At 32.1% G+C, this 19,994-nt stretch overlaps 1 pseudogene; it reads left to right on the top strand.

Annotated features, from left to right (window-relative positions):
- Positions 1-19,994, top strand: part of LOC149156252 (putative pectin methyltransferase QUA3) — a 114,543-nt pseudogene that overhangs the window by 80,664 nt on the left and 13,885 nt on the right.

Below are 19,994 nucleotides of genomic sequence, written 5' to 3'. Positions count from 1 at the left end.
GTAACTGAGTTCATATCCATCCAATTGTATTATAGGCTCCTAAACCAATGGTAAGATCAGTTATATTGCGTTGGGTTTACTAAATGTGGATGTATGAGTGGTGTTAAAATTTAGATGTCATTGCTGGCAGGTTTACAAGAATAGGAATGTTGTTGCACAACTTGTTAGAAGAGCGGAGAGGGCTGGTTTTAAGGAAATTGCACTGACTGTGGACACACCTTGACTTGGGCGGAGGGAGTCTGACATTAGAAATAGGTAGTGAAAATTCATTCTATTTTAGATTTGTTGACAGGACTAGGTAGACACGTGGGATAAATCTTATATTCAGAGTATACTCCTCTTTAACATTATGAGTTTGTACCCATGTTTTAACACTTTCTCAGCTCTCAATAAAAATCATAACATTGTGGAATTATTTTAGGATCAGAAGTGACGCTAGGGTTAGAAAAAACATTTACCACCTATAATGCATCAAACTTAAAATAATTCAGAAGTCTCCATTTTATCTGGGATTCCTCTTTGTTCATCCTTTGTTTGACACTGAGGTATCTAATGTTCTGAAAAGTCTCATTGTGATATCCACTAACAGAAGGCACGGGTCTAAAAATTGTTTAGTTTGAGTTTGTGAGCAGGATGTGAAATGGTTCAATTTGTTTCTGCATGGTTGTTTTTTATTTTTTTTACAAAGATAGCCCTTCAATTGCTTGCATATTATGAGTTTCTTATGGATTCCACAATCTCCCCTGTTTAGCTACTGTACCTTCAGCTAATACATAGTCATTTGAAAAAGATGTACCTTCAGCTCCCGTATCTATTTTTTCACCAACTTTATGACTGCAATCAGATTAGATAAACATTGAATAGCTATAATTTTCAATTTTAGTCACCCTGTCTTGGGCCAAACTTTTGAACATTATGGCACCTCTTTCATTACAAGCATCAGGGGAATTGACATTATTACAAAGATTTTGGTTGATGTTGTATGTATCAGGTTCCGTCCCTGTATATTGGTTGATGTAACAAAGGTGGATCTGAGTACCACTGTGTTGGGATTCAAGATATCAATGCCTATTATGATTGCTCCAACTGCCATGCAAAAGATGGCTCATCCCGAAGGTATGCATTAGATTATTGTATTACAGTTAACATCCTATTTTGATGCATATATTTTTTGAAAGTGAATCCATCATCTTTTACAGGGGAGTATTCTACTGCAAGATTTGCTGGAACTATAATGGTCTGGGCGTCGGTCTTCTCTTTGTGGGATCGATCTTCTAAATGTTTTAATTTCCTTCTAGCTATTGAGGATTTAAGAAATTATAATGATTTTGGATGTTGAAATAGTTTGTTGTGTTGATAAAAATTGAGGCTTGGACATATTTGTTGTAGACACTTTCTTCATGGGCTACATCAAGTGTTGAGGAGGTTGCTTCAACTGGACCAGGCATTCGCTTTTTTCAACTTTATGTAAGTTTATCATTTCCACCCATATGATTGTCTTCCCATGTTTTCTGAGATGTAATTGAGTTCATATCCATCCAATTGTATTATAGGCTCCTAAACCAATGGTAAGATTAGTTATTTTAGATTTACTGACAGGACTACATAGACACGTGGGATAAATAGTATATTTAGAGTATACTCCTCTTTAACGTTATGAGTTTGTACCCATGTTTTAACACTTTCTTAGCTCTCAATAGAAATCAGAACATTGTGGAATTCTTTTAGGATCAGAAACGACGCTAGGGTTAGAAAAAGCATTTAGCACCTATAATGTATCAAACTTAAAATAAATCAGAAGTCCCCATTTTATCTGGGGTTCCTCTTTGTTCATCCCTTGTCTGACACTGAGGTATCTAATGTTCTGAAAAGTCTCATTGTGGTATCTGCTAACAGAAGGCATGGGTCTAAAAATTATTTAGTTTGAGTTTGTGAGAAGGATGTGAAATGGTTCAATTTGTTTCTGCATGGTTGTTTTCTATTTTTTTTTACAAATATAGCCCTTCAATTGCTTGCATATTATGAGTTTCTTATGGATTCCACAATCTCCCCTATTTAGCTACTGTACCTTCAGCTAATACATAGTCATTTGAAAAAGATGTACCTTCAACTCCCGTATCTATTTTTCCCCCAACTTTATGACTACAGTCACAGGAAAAATTGATCAACATAAAACATCTCCCCATGACTCTGAAAATGCATGGAGTTGCTACAGCCAATTCACACTTCTGAGTGTTAGTTAAATTAAGTTGAATGATACTAAATAATTCCTGCCCTTTGAACCAGAAGTTGTTAAGTTTTGTTATGGATAATTTTTAGTAACATCCATGACACACATATGCCGTTATTTTTTAACTTAATCTCCACTATGTTTAACTTATTGTTGGAGGCAATCGTGAATGGAAAGAGAAGGAGGTACTGATGAGAGTTGGTCACTAATTCCCAATGTACTTAAACCAAATATGTATAGAAATGGATTTTTATATTTTGTATCCCGCCCACCTCATTGTGAATATATCATGTACGACTTGGTCAACAATGATCACTCACCTAACTCTATAATTTTTATTTCGTGACCCTGAGAATCTTGGCCAAAGATGATCACAATCCACCAATTTTGTGCTTTCATAGATACCTAATACATTATAGAGTGTACATCATGCATAGTTACAACGATATTCTTTTATAACTCGCTTTCTTTTTTTCACATTTGTAAGTATTTTGCATTGTTGTTGAATGTACTAATATCAGTTAGTATCAAAACCTCATATTAACTACTTTGGTAGTTCTGCAATTCCAGCTTCCTTGGTGTCCCTTTTATGCAGAATTATCCTCAAAATCTCACCTCCAAGCTACTCTAGGAATCCATAGCACATGAATTGTTCTCTTCTCCTATTAGCAGGTCAATAGACATGCATGCAACACCTTCCCACTCCAGCTTCTTTATCCATTTTTCCACGATTTTCCATACATTTTCTACAATCACAGTACTCTTCACAACCTTGAATACCACATGTTTAATTGCCATGCTAGAGTGGGTTCCTATTGTGTCTATCATGGATTCTTGGCACAATTCTTATCATAGATCAGAACTGAAGTACTGCAATTTTGGCATTCAACTTGCAATATCAAGAACACTTGCAATATCAAGAACACTTGCAATTTTTTCATGAATGTCTCCTCGACACAAATTCTTCCTGCAGTGCCACACTTCAAAACTCTAGATCAATGTAGCTGGTGTTTCAGTTTTGCATCATGACTTTTAACCTTACCATTTCTCTCCTGGGGTCTATGATTGTCCAATTTTGTGCCTGAAAAAATACCTTGCCATCTATGTCTCCCACTCTGCATGTTGTTTGTTGATTAATTTCTGAGTTAGGATTGTCCAATATCTTCAGATATTGTAATGGAAGCTAGCAAAAGCTATTCACAACAAACATATCAACTTTTCCAAGGAGTGTCACATGATTTTATTTTCCAGTTGGTAAGTATTGTCCAATTATGGTAAGAGACCCTATTTTCTATCTTTGCTAGTGGGTTTTAGTACAACAACTTTGAGGAAAAATAGCCTAATAGTCACTCTATGCTTGGAAGGTTTCAGAGATGAAGGAAAATTACTTCCCCCAAAGGAAGATGTCATTTTAATGAATGAAGCACCCATAGATTTTTATGTGTTAGTGTCTGGTGCTGTGGTAGGTATCTTTCTGAACATTACAGAGTCCAAAATTTCAGAACTTTTAGGTGGTTCACTTTATTTCTTTTGCCGAATGTGTCTTCAAATAGAGAACTGCAAAAAAGAATTGTAAATGTCGATGTGGCGCTAGAATAACATTGAAATTTTGTTTCATTTTGCAGGACATACTAGCAGACAAAGATAAGGGTAAAACAGAGTAGGCAAGCTAATTTTTTTTAAAGGAAAGTGATTATTCATGCTCTTAGTATCTTCTTGTTAGATGATTCATTACATAATAAGCATGAATATTAGAATGTTTGCATTTCATTTACAAATAAATTTGGAACAACCATTTGTTTCACTATATGTTTTAGTCACATTGGAAAATTTGAAGTACAGAAATGACATGTCTCATTCCAAATGACTTGTTTGTTTTACCCCAGGCATTAGTAGCACATACATTATTTTGAAATCACAAAACTAAGTCAGTTGATTTCTTTACTGTAAACTTGTCTCCTGCTACATTCCAGACTCTTGGGCAGTCCCAACATTACAATTCATAATGCTCATAATCAATGTTGCATTCAAAATAAATGATAAGGCAAAGAGTCTTTCAATTTTATTACGAAGTAGATTTTATGCACATGTTTATTTTCATTAGGATTTATTGAATGAACCATCAAGTTCCAGTGATTTCTACAGGAGCCCTAGGCTGCATCCAGATATTTTTATGGGATAAGGCTGGCTGATCTAAACCTATTGGAGAATTCAATAGTTCAAACTATATTTGATTTTCTTAGGCCAAAGGATTTGACAAATCCCGTCCATCCATAAGGTTGCAATATCTTACACCCCCACAATTCTGCATTTGGAGGATCTACAAAGGTATGAATATCTAAACTAGTTAAAACTAATTTATAAATCCGAGATCCTTGATTGCTTATATATAAGTATGTGCATGGTTATCCAACTTGAGTTTCCAGCTAACAATCTTAACTAGACTCATAGAGTGGCATGAGGTTTTGTATCAACAGTTTGTTGATGCCTGCACCTTAAGTGCCACATTGCAATTCACGATCTTAGAAAAAATGACCAAATTCTACTACATTGCAATTCATGATCTTAGGGAAAATGGGAAAATTCCGTTACACGTATTTAACGAGTATGTATAGAGAAGCGATTCTAGATTTCATGTTAGAGAATAGAGTACAAAATAGGTGGACTCATATGGATGCATCGGTCTTCTTGGTACTCTTAATAGGAATTTTATATTATCACACAAAAATCTCAATATAATTGAGCATAGAGTTTTATTTTCCTAATTTATTATAGAAAACTATAACAAAGGGAATGGAGATACTTATCTCTGCTCATACATATTGTGAAAAAATGCAATTAAATTACTTACAATATACATGAAGAATGGTGAACATTCTCTTTAGCCAATTGAAAGAATTGCAACATATTTTAAAACCATTTTGTAGTCAAGAGGTTATAAAAAATACCCACAGTAAAACAAAACTGGACCGCCTATTTCCCCAATCCAATTTCAACATGGTATCAAAGTTATTTATGTGATTGTGATTCTTAGGAATTTGCAATGTAGGGAGAAAGGCATAGAAATCAGGGAATTCAAATTATTTTTTAGATTTGGGAGTTTGTGCAGACAATCTTAGGTGTGAGGATAGATTGGATGGAGAAAGGAATAGCAATCAGTCTATCAAAAGAAATTCAAACTATTTTTTAGATTAGGGAGTTTCTGCAGCTAGCCTCAGTTGTGAAGACAGATTGGATGGTGCCTCAAATTTATTATGGTGAAAGGTGAGGGTTACATTTGTACTAGAAGAGAGTAATCTCAAGGATATTGTGACTCTGGTTATAGATCTATAGCAGTTGACAACTCATGACGAAAAGGAAGTGAAGGCTAAGTGGATGATTATGGATGATGCTATATTGGATCATTGGATCCATTGTATATCTAAAAACAATATGGTGAGTGAGATGTTTGATGGCTTAGTTTTTCTACCCCAAATGGTTTATCCTTGGGAGATTAGGATTTTTTGATAGAAAGCCAGGGATTAATTGAACTAGTTGTTGGAGATGTTGCTAGGCACTTAGCTAATTTCATGCCCACAGGCATATTATTCAGTTCCTCCTGGGTAAGGCTCACTAGGGACACTATCCACCAAAGTGGACAAGCATCCAGTAGGTTTCCTTGCAAAGTATTCCTTGGAAAAAGAATCCCTGAGGGGTTAGTTCATGCGTATATTTTTATATTTGGTAACACATAAGTTTAGGTTTAAGGGTAGATGGCACAAATTCTATACCCAAATTCGCAAGGGGCTTTGATTGTGAATGCATCTGATATGGATTGATGATTCTCAGGAAAGAAACTCTGAAAACCATGTCAGCTATGGAAGTCGTGTAATTGCAAACAATATAAAGTGCAGAAAATATGGTAGTTTATTTGTATGATTAAAGAAGAGTCTTGGTTCTTTTCCCCCCGTATTATGTTATTGAAAAGTTTGCAACCAATTCATACAACCATGTCAACTAAGGAAGTCGTGTAGTTGCAAGTAGTATAAAGTGCAGTAAATATGGTAGCTTATTTGCATGATTAAAGAAGATTCTTGTATCTTGCCCCCCTGTACTATATTTTTGACAAGTTTGCAACATGTTCGTATTGAAGATCGCATTTGCTGAACTACATTCTGTTAAGGATATGCTTCAAATACTATCGGATATAAGTTATGCATTGTGTTCAAAATTTGCATCTACTAGATAGCTTGCTCCCAAGGATGGGTATTTGCTTGCTCCCATCAAATACCTTTGGATTTGAGGTAGATAAAGTGCTTATTTCTTATGATTCTAATGAGTTGTGGCACCTGTGGCAGTGTTCTTAGTAACTTGGAGGGAGGAAGGGGTTATGGTCATATCTTCCATGTTCTGTTGGACTTCAAAGGATTGAATAGTTTTGAGCTTGGACTTCAAAGGAATGGGTAGTTTTGAGTGGAAAGCTATTATTTGTTCTTAATTCAGACATGTTACTATCTTTTCTTGATTCTGCTAAGAAATCTAGTTTGAAAGAAGATTTTGATTTGGAGAAGACACAACAATATAGTTTGAAAGAGGGTTTTCTTTTGAGAAATACACAGGTAGTTTTTTATCGCCTCCAGAATGAGAACAACATTGTTAATTAGGACAAAGAGGAAATGCTATTCAAATGAAATTTTAATCATTGGTATCAAATACTTTGACTCTTCCAATACTTGGGAGATTTGAGGCACGAAACTTTCCAAGAAAAAATGCTTCCAACTCAATTATTTCAGTGCCCTGTTCTCAAGACTCCAGATTAGTACTTGATTCTCAAGACCAGAGAAGAATATCTAACTCAACTATTTTTGGACATGCTGTTTTAAGCTTGTTTGTGTAAGTTAACACCAATAATTTCATTTTGCAGTTCACTATGCTGGATGCCTTTCATATCTACTTGTTGCTAGATATCATGATCCAAGTATGACATGGATTGGTGCTGCATTTCCATATTTTATGAAACAAAGCCTTTGGATTCTCTATATTACCGCAATCTATTTTTCCATTACGATTTTGACCATTTTTGGATATGGAGACCCGCATGCTAAAAATACGAGAGAAATGATATTTGAAATCATCTACATGTTATATAATTTGGGTTTGACTGCATACATGATAGGAAACATGACAAATTTAATTGTACATGGCACAAGCCGGACGATGAAATTTGTAAGGAATATATTTTTAATAGATTTGTGTATAGAAAAGTTATGCCTACATATTCTCTCTTTTCAATGCAAAAATGCTACGTCATATGAGGATTTGACTTTCATTTTGATTGCAGAGGGACACAATTCAGGCAACTTAAAGATTTTCTTTTAGGAATTGGCTGCCACTACAATTGCAAGATCAAATGTTGTCACGTATATGCTTGAAATCCAGGACAGAGGGATTACAACAAGAAGAAACATTAAATGATCTGCCAAAGGCCACCATCTGCGCAAGCATTGCAAACGTCTTGTTTTTTCCTATTGTTGATAAAGTGTATCCTTTCCAAGGAGTGTCACATGATTTTCTTTTCCAGCTGGTAAGTACTGCCTAATTATGGTAAGGATACCTTATTTTTTGTTCATGAACTCTCCGAATTTGGTATAAAATGTGTACTGTATTTGAAACTTCAATTTGCCATTAAATTAATGGGACATGAATTCCCACAAAGGAGTTCAGAAATGTGCAATTAAGTTGAGCTTTCATCTTGTCATTCAATTGATGGACACTGAATATTAAATATAAGATAAATATATAGGAGTAGCATGTGAGTGTCAGTTTTATAAAGAAGATTCTTTTTATTATTAATAAAAATATAGATAGTTAGTTTCATTTTAAAGGGTTATAAATATGAGTTATAAATACAAGACTTAAAAGGTTGTAAATATTTAAAGTGTTGTAAATATGAGTTATTAATTGTTTTTACTCAAAACCTGATAAATAGCAATTTAGCAATTTCTTTTTAATTGAGTGACTCAAATTCATGTTTCTTTAGGTTGAAGGTAAAGCCACTAAAGTGGAAAAAATTGTGATGCCAATAATTAGAGGGATTGTCATCGTGGGGTGATAAGAAATTTAATATTCCAAGAAGAGGAGGTAGTAGTAGATTATAAATAAATTAGCAATGCAACAACATAAATGTTTGCAACAAATTTAGAGAGATCCACCTTGTTGAATAATGCACACACTACATGGATAATGGATTTCCGCACTTTATGCCTTACGGCGTTTTCTTTGCAACATCTGGTGCAAATGCTAGTTTAGAATGTTTTTTCTATAAAAAATATATATCTTTTGTTTAATGAGAACATATTGTCCCAATTTGTATGGAAAAGAGTGTCTTCTTTTTATTTTATTGAAGTGTCTAGTATTACAAAATGTTATGTCGCACTCATTTATATATGGATGATTTACATTATAACAAGTGAAAGAGTACATTTGTTTAAATAACAAATGAAATAATGTAATTATTACATCTAAGAAAAATAATTAAAATATGAAAATCAATATTATTATACAAAGATGGATGATGGTTCCATCTGTCACCAAGTGTTTCGAAAGAAAACTCACATGGAACAATATATCCATGCTAGTTCCCATCATTTTCCGGCTCACAAATTCGAGGTTCTCATCACTCTTTCTACCCATGCTCTAAGAATCTCTAATGATAGCCACCTTGAACAAGATAAATCTCATCTTCTTGAGGTTTTTAAAAATAATGGGCATAGAATATCTCAAAGCTCCAAGGCCTTTCATAGGGCCTACAAAGTGCCAAGAGTTAAACTTTCTCGTGTTGATCTTATATTTAAGGTTCATCCCCTGTATATCCAAGGAACCACTGATAGGATTTCCCATATCCTTAGGAACATTAATTTCTCTTCCTCTTTCAAGCCTCTCAATACCATTAAAAATTCTCTTGGATCTGTTACAGATCCTATTGACCCTATGGACACAAAGGGTGTCTACCTTGTTCCCTACGCATGTGGTATTCCCTATATTGGAGAAATAGGTAGGTCTATTAAATAGAGAATCCATGAGAATGCTGCATAAATTAGACACAATTGATCCTACTCATCATCTCTAGGCGAGCATGCAGAGAAAACGAAACACCATGTCTACATTGAAGAATCCAAAATCATTGTTAGGGTTGATCACTTCCACCATAGGAAGCTTAGGGAAGTGATTGAGATTGAGAGGCATGCCAGAAATATTAATAGGGATGATGGTTGGAAATTAACTAAGAGTTGGATTTTGGCTCTCACTTCTTGATTCTACCCACGATTCTACCTTCCTTTCTTCTCCTTTTTACTTTTTATCTCTAGCTTATTTTTAGGTTTTTATTTTTAATATTATTTTCTTCTTTAACTGTGTTTGTTTTACTTAGTAATCATTTTTCTTTCTTCCTAATTTTTATATTATACATATTTTTGTAACCCTTTAGATATTAGTTATTATTTTGTTCCCCTCTTGACCTTCATTTTTCTAAATATATATAAAAGTTGGGTCTTTTATTATTTATTTTTCACAATATTAGTATTAAGTGATATATGTATATACCTAATAATCTCTTTATATTTAAATAATAATAAGTAACATTTCATATACTATGATAAAATATTTCTAAAACCATTTCTTAACCTATAGCTCTAGTAAATTATTTCTAGAACCATTTCTTAACCTATGACTCTAGTTATATACAATTAAACATAGGTATATTTTATTTATTTGGAATAAGCTAGCCCCTAATAATATTTTATAAATTGATAATATCTATTATCTCTCACTACATAATTAGTTATTAAAACTTTAAAATAAAATAGTTTATTTACTCTTAAATATATAATATTTTAATAGATAACTCCTTACCTCTAATTTTTAAATAATATTTTACTTACTTTATTAACTAATTTACCAACGGCTAATTTTCAATAGTGAATTCTAGGAAATGATGCATCCATGCTATTTATTCCTTAAGATCGATTGATTATTCACCTTGTCCCGAGGATAGACCACATTAGTTGGCCAATGATGCATCCATGCTATTTATTCCTTAAGATTGATTGATTATTCACCTCGTCCTGAGGATAAACCACATTAGTTGGTTCGAAATGTCAACCAAATCCTAATAATGTGATTATTCTGAAAGATATCTATCTACATTATGAATCACAAAAGTCTTAAATCTAACGATACAAATCATATCAATACATTGAATTTATTTGAAAAAATTAAAGTGTTTCATACACATTTAATGCACCTTAATAAAAAAGTAAAGTGTTTCATACACATATAAAATCATATTTATTAGAATGATTGTTATGCACCTTAATACTAATAGCTATAATAAGAGTATCAATGTTCCAAACTCTTAGAAAATGTTTTTTTTTAAATATTCCATTGTCATTTCAATTTTTGTTATGATCATTACTATTACCCATACTTCAAATTGAATGAATTAGTTTTCAATCATTATATATAACACTTATGTTCTTTAAAAATATATATTATGCACTAATGATCTCATAATATATGATATCAACTAATTCTTTATATATATAGATAATACTCAGTTGTGCATATTAAATAGTTATATATCAATATACATTTTGTTTAATGCCAACAAAGAAAGGATCTTCTCGTAGGATCTTTAACGATTTAGGGTTTTTAGTTATTAGTAACATCTATTAAAATTTTAATTACTAAAAGAAATGTGTTAAAAGTATTCTCACTTTTATATCACTTAAAATGTCTTAAAAGTATTTTCACTTTTATAACATTAATTTTTTTTAATTGCGGTTTCCTTTCTCATTTTTCTCTTTCTCCTACTATATATATATAACTTTACATAAAACACCAAATCCTATTCTCTACATAATCCCTAGAACCACTTCTTACCCAATTTCACCCAATAAGAGCCAAAACTAAGTAGAAATACCCTCAACTCTTTTCAATTACCCAGGGATAGCATTCCTTCATCCAAAACTAAGTAGAAATACCCTCAACTCTTTTCAATTACCCAGGGATAACATTCCTTCATCCAACTTCTAGTAGTTCTTTTATCCATACAAACAAGAAATTTTTTTTTCTCTGAACTTTCAAGGCCATGATTTTAGCTAAGTATCCCTTTTATTTTAAATATTTCATTTATCCTTTTAATTTAAAATGTTTCATCCCTTAGACCCAAATGGATTGGTCACTTAATGACCTCAATTATTTTTAATAATTGATAATAATTATTTTTAATTCTTAACCAACTAATTTCCTTATAACAAACCCTAAAACCCCTCTAGTTTTCTAGTAAATAGTATATTTTTCACTCTCGACCTCATGCATGTGAACATCTTCCATCATGCCTTCTTACAACAAACCTTTCCTTCACATAAAACTTCATAATCCATACATTTCATACAAGGTTCTCATTCATTTTCAATTGAATCCAAATTTGGAATAATATATATTTACTAATTATAATATCTTAATCATCATATAATAATGATCATATAAAAAATCTATTATTCATAAATATTATAATAATTATAATCCACTTTTCTTTATCAACATAAGTTAGTTAAATATTTTGTCAAGTAATTTGAGTGATCCAACAATATGCAAATCTAAATTTCTAACTTCCTTACAGGATTCCACAATCTCCCCTATTTAGCTATTGTACCTTCAGCTAATACATAGTCATTTGAAAAAGATGTACCTTCAACTCCCGTATCTATTTTTCCCCCAACTTTATGACTACAGTCACAGGAAAAATTGATCAACATAAAACATCTCCCCATGACTCTGAAAATGCATGGAGTTGCTACAGCCAATTCACACCTCTGAGTGTTAGTTAAATTAAGTTGAATGATACTAAATAATTCCTGCCCTTTGAACCAGAAGTTGTTAAGTTTTGTTATGGATAATTTTTAGTAACATCCATGACACACATATGCCGTTATTTTTTAACTTAATCTCCACTATGTTTAACTTATTGTTGGAGGCAATCGTGAATGGAAAGAGAAGGAGGTACTGATGAGAGTTGGTCACTAATTCCCAATGTACTTAAACCAAATATGTATAGAAATGGATTTTTATATTTTGTATCCCGCCCACCTCATTGTGAATATATCATGTACGACTTGGTCAACAATGATCACTCACCTAACTCTATAATTTTTATTTCGTGACCCTGAGAATCTTGGCCAAAGATGATCACTCTCCACCAATTTTGTGCTTTCATAGATACCTAATACATTATAGAGTGTACATCATGCATAGTTACAACGATATTCTTTTATAACTCGCTTTCTTTTTTTCACATTTGTAAGTATTTTGCATTGTTGTTGAATGTACTAATATCAGTTAGTATCAAAACCTCATATTAACTACTTTGGTAGTTCTGCAATTCCAGCTTCCTTGGTGTCCCTTTTATGCAGAATTATCCTCAAAATCTCACCTCCAAGCTACTCTAGGAATCCATAGCACATGAATTGTTCTCTTCTCCTATTAGCAGGTCAATAGACATGCATGCAGCACCTTCCCACTCCAGCTTCTTTATCCATTTTTCCACGATTTTCCATACATTTTCTACAATCACAGTACTCTTCACAACCTTGAATACCACATGTTTAATTGCCATGCTAGAGTGGGTTCCTATTGTGTCTATCATGGATTCTTGGCACAATTCTTATCATAGATCAGAACTGAAGTACTGCAATTTTGGCATTCAACTTGCAATATCAAGAACACTTGCAATTTTTTCATGAATGTCTCCTCGACACAAATTCTTCCTGCAGTGCCACACTTCAAAACTCTAGATCAATGTAGCTGGTGTTTCAGTTTTGCATCATGACTTTTAAACTTACCATTTCTCTCCTGGGGTCTATGATTGTCCAATTTTGTGCCTGAAAAAATACCTTGCCATCTATGTCTCCCACTCTGCATGTTGTTTGTTGATTAATTTCTGAGTTAGGATTGTCCAATATCTTCAGATATTGTAATGGAAGCTAGCAAAAGCTATTCACAACAAACATATCAACTTTTCCAAGGAGTGTCACATGATTTTATTTTCCAGTTGGTAAGTATTGTCCAATTATGGTAAGAGACCCTATTTTCTATCTTTGCTAGTGGGTTTTAGTACAACAACTTTGAGGAAAAATAGCCTAATAGTCACTCTATGCTTGGAAGGTTTCAGAGATGAAGGAAAATTACTTCCCCCCAAAGGAAGATGTCATTTTAATGAATGAAGCACCCATAGATTTTTATGTGTTAGTGTCTGGTGCTGTGGTAGGTATCTTTCTGAACATTACAGAGTCCAAAATTTCAGAACTTTTAGGTGGTTCACTTTATTTCTTTTGCCGAATGTGTCTTCAAATAGAGAACTGCAAAAAAGAATTGTAAATGTCGATGTGGCGCTAGAATAACATTGAAATTTTGTTTCATTTTGCAGGACATACTAGCAGACAAAGATAAGGGTAAAACAGAGTAGGCAAGCTAATTTTTTTTAAAGGAAAGTGATTATTCATGCTCTTAGTATCTTCTTGTTAGATGATTCATTACATAATAAGCATGAATATTAGAATGTTTGCATTTCATTTACAAATAAATTTGGAACAACCATTTGTTTCACTATATGTTTTAGTCACATTGGAAAATTTGAAGTACAGAAATGACATGTCTCATTCAAAATGACTTGTTTGTTTTACCCCAGGCATTAGTAGCACATACATTACTTTGAAATCACAAAACTAAGTCAGTTGATTTCTTTACTGTAAACTTGTCTCCTGCTACATTCCAGACTCTTGGGCAGTCCTAACATTACAATTCATAATGCTCATAATCAATGTTGCATTCAAAATAAATGATAAGGCAAAGAGTCTTTCAATTTTATTACGAAGTAGATTTTATGCACATGTTTATTTTCATTAGGATTTATTGAATGAACCATCAAGTTCCAGTGATTTCTACAGGAGCCCTAGGCTGCATCCAGATATTTTTATGGGATAAGGCTGGCTGATCTAAAGCTATTGGAGAATTCAATAGTTCAAACTATATTTGATTTTCTTAGGCCAAAGGATTTGACAAATCCCGTCCATCCATAAGGTTGCAATATCTTACACCCCCACAATTCTGCATTTGGAGGATCTACAAAGGTATGAATATCTAAACTAGTTAAAACTAATTTATAAATCCGAGATCCTTGATTGCTTATATATAAGTATGTGCATGGTTATCCAACTTGAGTTTCCAGCTAACAATCTTAACTAGACTCATAGAGTGGCATGAGGTTTTGTATCAACAGTTTGTTGATGCCTGCACCTTAAGTGAAAGAGTACATTTGTTTAAATAACAAATAAAATAATGTAATTATTACATCTAAGAAAAATAATTAAAATATGAAAATCAATATTATTATACAAAGATGGATGATGGTTCCATCTGTCACCAAGTGTTTCGAAAGAAAACTCACATGGAACAATATATCCATGCTAGTTCCCATCATTTTTCGGCTCACAAATTCGAGGTTCTCATCACTCTTTCTACCCATGCTCTAAGAATCTCTAATGATAGCCACCTTGAACAAGATAAATCTCATCTTCTTGAGGTTTTTAAAAATAATGGGCATAGAATATCTCAAAGCTCCAAGGCCTTTCATAGGGCCTACAAAGTGCCAAGAGTTAAACTTTCTCGTGTTGATCTTATATTTAAGGTTCATCCCCTGTATATCCAAGGAACCACTGATAGGATTTCCCATATCCTTAGGAACATTAATTTCTCTTCCTCTTTCAAGCCTCTCAATACCATTAAAAATTCTCTTGGATCTGTTAAAGATCCTATTGACCCTATGGACACAAAGGGTGTCTACCTTGTTCCCTACGCATGTGGTATTCCCTATATTGGAGAAATAGGTAGGTCTATTAAATAGAGAATCCATGAGAATGCTGCATAAATTAGACACAATTGATCCTACTCATCATCTCTAGGCGAGCATGCAGAGAAAACGAAACACCATGTCTACATTGAAGAATCCAAAATCATTGTTAGGGTTGATCACTTCCACCATAGGAAGCTTAGGGAAGTGATTGAGATTGAGAGGCATGCCAGAAATATTAATAGGGATGATGGTTGGAAATTAACTAAGAGTTGGATTTTGGCTCTCACTTCTTGATTCTACCCATGATTCTACCTTCCTTTCTTCTCCTTTTTACTTTTTATCTCTAGCTTATTTTTAGGTTTTTATTTTTAATATTATTTTCTTCTTTAACTGTGTTTGTTTTACTTAGTAATCATTTTTCTTTCTTCCTAATTTTTATATTATACATATTTTTGTAACCCTTTAGATATTAGTTATTATTTTGTTCCCCTCTTGACCTTCATTTTTCTAAATATATATAAAAGTTGGGTCTTTTATTATTTATTTTTCACAATATTAGTATTAAGTGATATATGTATATACCTAATAATCTCTTTATATTTAAATAATAATAAGTAACATTTCATATACTATGATAAAATATTTCTAAAACCATTTCTTAACCTATAGCTCTAGTAAATTATTTCTAGAACCATTTCTTAACCTATGACTCTAGTTATATACAATTAAACATAGGTATATTTTATTTATTTGGAATAAGCTAGCCCCTAATAATATTTTATAAATTGATAATATCTATTATCTCTCACTACATAATTAGTTATTAAAACTTTAAAATAAAATAGTTTATTTACTCTTAAATATATAATATTTTAATAGATAACTCCTTACCTCTAATTTTTAAATAATATTTTACTTACTTTATTAACTAATTTACCAACGGCTAATTTTCAATAGTGAATTCTAGGAAATGATGCATCCATGCTATTTATTCCTTAAGATCGATTGATTATTCACCTTGTCCCGAGGATAGACCACATTAGTTGGCCAATGATGCATCCATGCTATTTATTCCTTAAGATTGATTGATTATTCACCTCGTCCTGAGGATAAACCACATTAGTTGGTTCGAAATGTCAACCAAATCCTAATAATGTGATTATTCTGAAAGATATCTATCTACATTATGAATCACAAAAGTCTTAAATCTAACGATACAAATCATATCAATACATTGAATTTATTTGAAAAAATTAAAGTGTTTCATACACATTTAATGCACCTTAATAAAAAAGTAAAGTGTTTCATACACATATAAAATCATATTTATTAGAATGATTGTTATGCACCTTAATACTAATAGCTATAATAAGAGTATCAATGTTCCAAACTCTTAGAAAATGTTTTTTTTAAATATTCCATTGTCATTTCAATTTTTGTTATGATCATTACTATTACCCATACTTCAAATTGAATGAATTAGTTTTCAATCATTATATATAACACTTATGTTCTTTAAAAATATATATTATGCACTAATGATCTCATAATATATGATATCAACTAATTCTTTATATATATAGATAATACTCAGTTGTGCATATTAAATAGTTATATATCAATATACATTTTGTTTAATGCCAACAAAGAAAGGATCTTCTCGTAGGATCTTTAACGATTTAGGGTTTTTAGTTATTAGTAACATCTATTAAAATTTTAATTACTAAAAGAAATGTGTTAAAAGTATTCTCACTTTTATATCACTTAAAATGTCTTAAAAGTATTTTCACTTTTATAACATTAATTTTTTTTAATTGCGGTTTCCTTTCTCATTTTTCTCTTTCTCCTACTATATATATATAACTTTACATAAAACACCAAATCCTATTCTCTACATAATCCCTAGAACCACTTCTTACTCAATTTCACCCAATAAGAGCCAAAACTAAGTAGAAATACCCTCAACTCTTTTCAATTAATACCCTCAACTCTTTTCAATTACCCAGGGATAGCATTCCTTCATCCAAAACTAAGTAGAAATACCCTCAACTCTTTTCAATTACCCAGGGATAACATTCCTTCATCCAACTTCTAGTAGTTCTTTTATCCATACAAACAAGAAATTTTTTTTTCTCCGAACTTTCAAGGCCATGATTTTAGCTAAGTATCCCTTTTATTTTAAATATTTCATTTATCCTTTTCATTTAAAATGTTTCATCCCTTAGACCCAAATGGATTGGTCACTTAACGACCTCAATTATTTTTAATAATTGATAATAATTATTTTTAATTCTTAACCAACTAATTTCCTTATAACAAACCCTAAAACCCCTCTAGTTTTCTAGTAAATAGTATATTTTTCACTCTCGACCTCATGCATGTGAACATCTTCCATCATGCCTTCTTACAACAAACCTTTCCTTCACATAAAACTTCATAATCCATACATTTCATACAAGGTTCTCATTCATTTTCAATTGAATCCAAATTTGGAATAATATATATTTACTAATTATAATATCTTAATCATCATATAATAATGATCATATAAAAAATCTATTATTCATAAATATTATAATAATTATAATCCACTTTTCTTTATCAACATAAGTTAGTTAAATATTTTGTCAAGTAATTTGAGTGATCCAACAATATGCAAATCTAAATTTCTAACTTCCTTAAGCTATGGAAATTTAAAAATTAGTAAAATTATATATATATATATAATTTCATGATAGTAATTACATTTTTTTATTTTCAATTTTATATTTTAATGATAATGATGATTATTAAATGCGGTCTATCGAATCTTAATAAAATAGAAATTTAATTGTGATACTTTAAGGTCTTATTTTTATGATAAAAAAGAAGGGAAAATTGTGCTCCAAGATCAGTATAGTTGTGTTGACTTAACATGTTAAGAAGATTTGAGGTGTGGAAAATGTTATGGAAATGAGAGTAGATGTGAGTAAGGGTCAGGAAATATAAGAGGAAGTGTTTTTCATTTCCCACCCTCTTATTATCACAAAGGTGATAATTTTTTCTCATCCTACAGACTTTTGCGAGTATTCCACCATCAGGTTTCACTTTGAAGGTCATAAGAATTTGTTCTTACCTTAGCGGTGTTGATTTTTTTCTTAGTGTTGGTTAAAACAGAGAGATAATTATTGTTAGCAAGGGTAGGTTGGGTCACCTCCTTATAATACCTTAGCTTGTTTTTTCCCTCTAGCTCCTTATCATCCTGCAATTTATCCTTAAATTTGGAGGTAATAATATTTCTGACACTGTCCCTGTTTCTCAGGATGATCTCCTTCTTTATCTCCAAATGGTTAAGCCAAGACTCGGTATCCTTATGGCACTCATGCTTGAGGTAGATTTGGGGGTTTTGAATAAAGTTAGAAGAAATAAGCCTCTTGGATTCCATATTGTAAAGCTTCTTCTTATACATCAAATACTTAAACATAGCCATGCTTTCAATAGGGGAAAGACCAATTTCAATCAAGAGGATAGGATGGGGAATATTTCTCCTCATCTTGAGGTTGTAGATTATAAATTTCTTTTGAATCATCTCAATATTTTCCACGACTCTCTAGATATTTACAACCCAAAACTTCACATCTGTACAAAATAATAGGGGTGATGAGATTCTTAGAAATAACCTCTTTTACTCCAAATGCAAAGATCAATTGTCTTATAGTTGTTTTAAAGCTCATAATAAGCTTTCCAACCTCCAATAATCCTTTTCCTAATGATATAGTTCCACTTGAGTTGATGATGAATGTCAACACCTAAATATTTATAAGAAGAAACTTGCTCTAAGTACTTGTTATAATAGACAAAATTACCATGGTTGATATTTTTGGATTTAATGATCACGACTTTAGTTTTCTCGGTATTAACTGTCATACCCATCTTGGAGAAGTAATCATGAAGAGTATTAAGCTATTTGTCTAGGTCATTATGGCTTCTAGAAAGAAGAACGATCTCGTCGACATAAAGGAGAAGAGTAATGATTATATGAGAAAGCTCAGTGCCATTGCCCTCCGCAGTTTACAAACACTCCTCTATCTTATCAATATAAATGTCAAAAAAAATAAGGGATAGAGGAAACCCTTTCTTAACCCCATATTAAATTTAATATAAAATAGTATTCATTAGTCTTAAGCTTAACTACAACAATCAAATATAACTTTCACAAATTTTTTTTTTCTTTTTCTGGGAAAAGTGTAATTTTCATTAAAAGATTTCAGAAAATTACATGTTGTATACCATCATATATGAAAAATGCTTTCACTACTATCCAACAATAATAGTCCAACAGTCATAAGCAAAAATATCTACAGATCATCCATATAAACACAATGGATACGTTGGCAACAGAAAACCATAAGTCTATACCCATATCAAAACTCAAAACTGGAAAAGCTGAAAAAAGAATAAAATAAATGATCTCATAGAGTGTCCCGTAATCAGTTGTGCAGCCTCTTTGGAAATAATATCAGCGGCTTCATTCCTTTCCCTGTATATATAAGCGTAGACAAAAAACTCAAACTAAGATTTTAAAAATAAATCATCCTCCAATAGATCCCTGAGTGTGTGCAAGTGACAGAGGTAGATCCCATTGATCCAATTTATAATAAGTTGAGAGTCCCCGAAAATCTAAATTATATGGCAATCTTTCTCTCTTGCAAAAAAGAGGAGGTGTTTAAGGCTGTTCAATTCTGCATATTTATTTCTTCCTCTCCCGAGACCCACTTGTATTTTGAAAAAAATGGAGTCATTTAAATGAGGGACTGCCCCCCCACCACAACCATCACGGTGCACTAAACCATCAAAAAAATACCAAGGCTAATTTATGTCTATTATCTCTGAGTT

Source organism: Pinus tabuliformis, chromosome 9 (assembly GCF_031772625.1).
Source record: "Pinus tabuliformis cultivar Carrire ecotype Pingquan chromosome 9, CPIR1, whole genome shotgun sequence".
Taxonomy (NCBI): Eukaryota; Viridiplantae; Streptophyta; class Pinopsida; order Pinales; family Pinaceae; genus Pinus; species Pinus tabuliformis.
The sequence above is the reverse complement of the archived record's forward strand: the minus strand, read 5'-3'. Positions and strand labels throughout refer to the sequence as shown.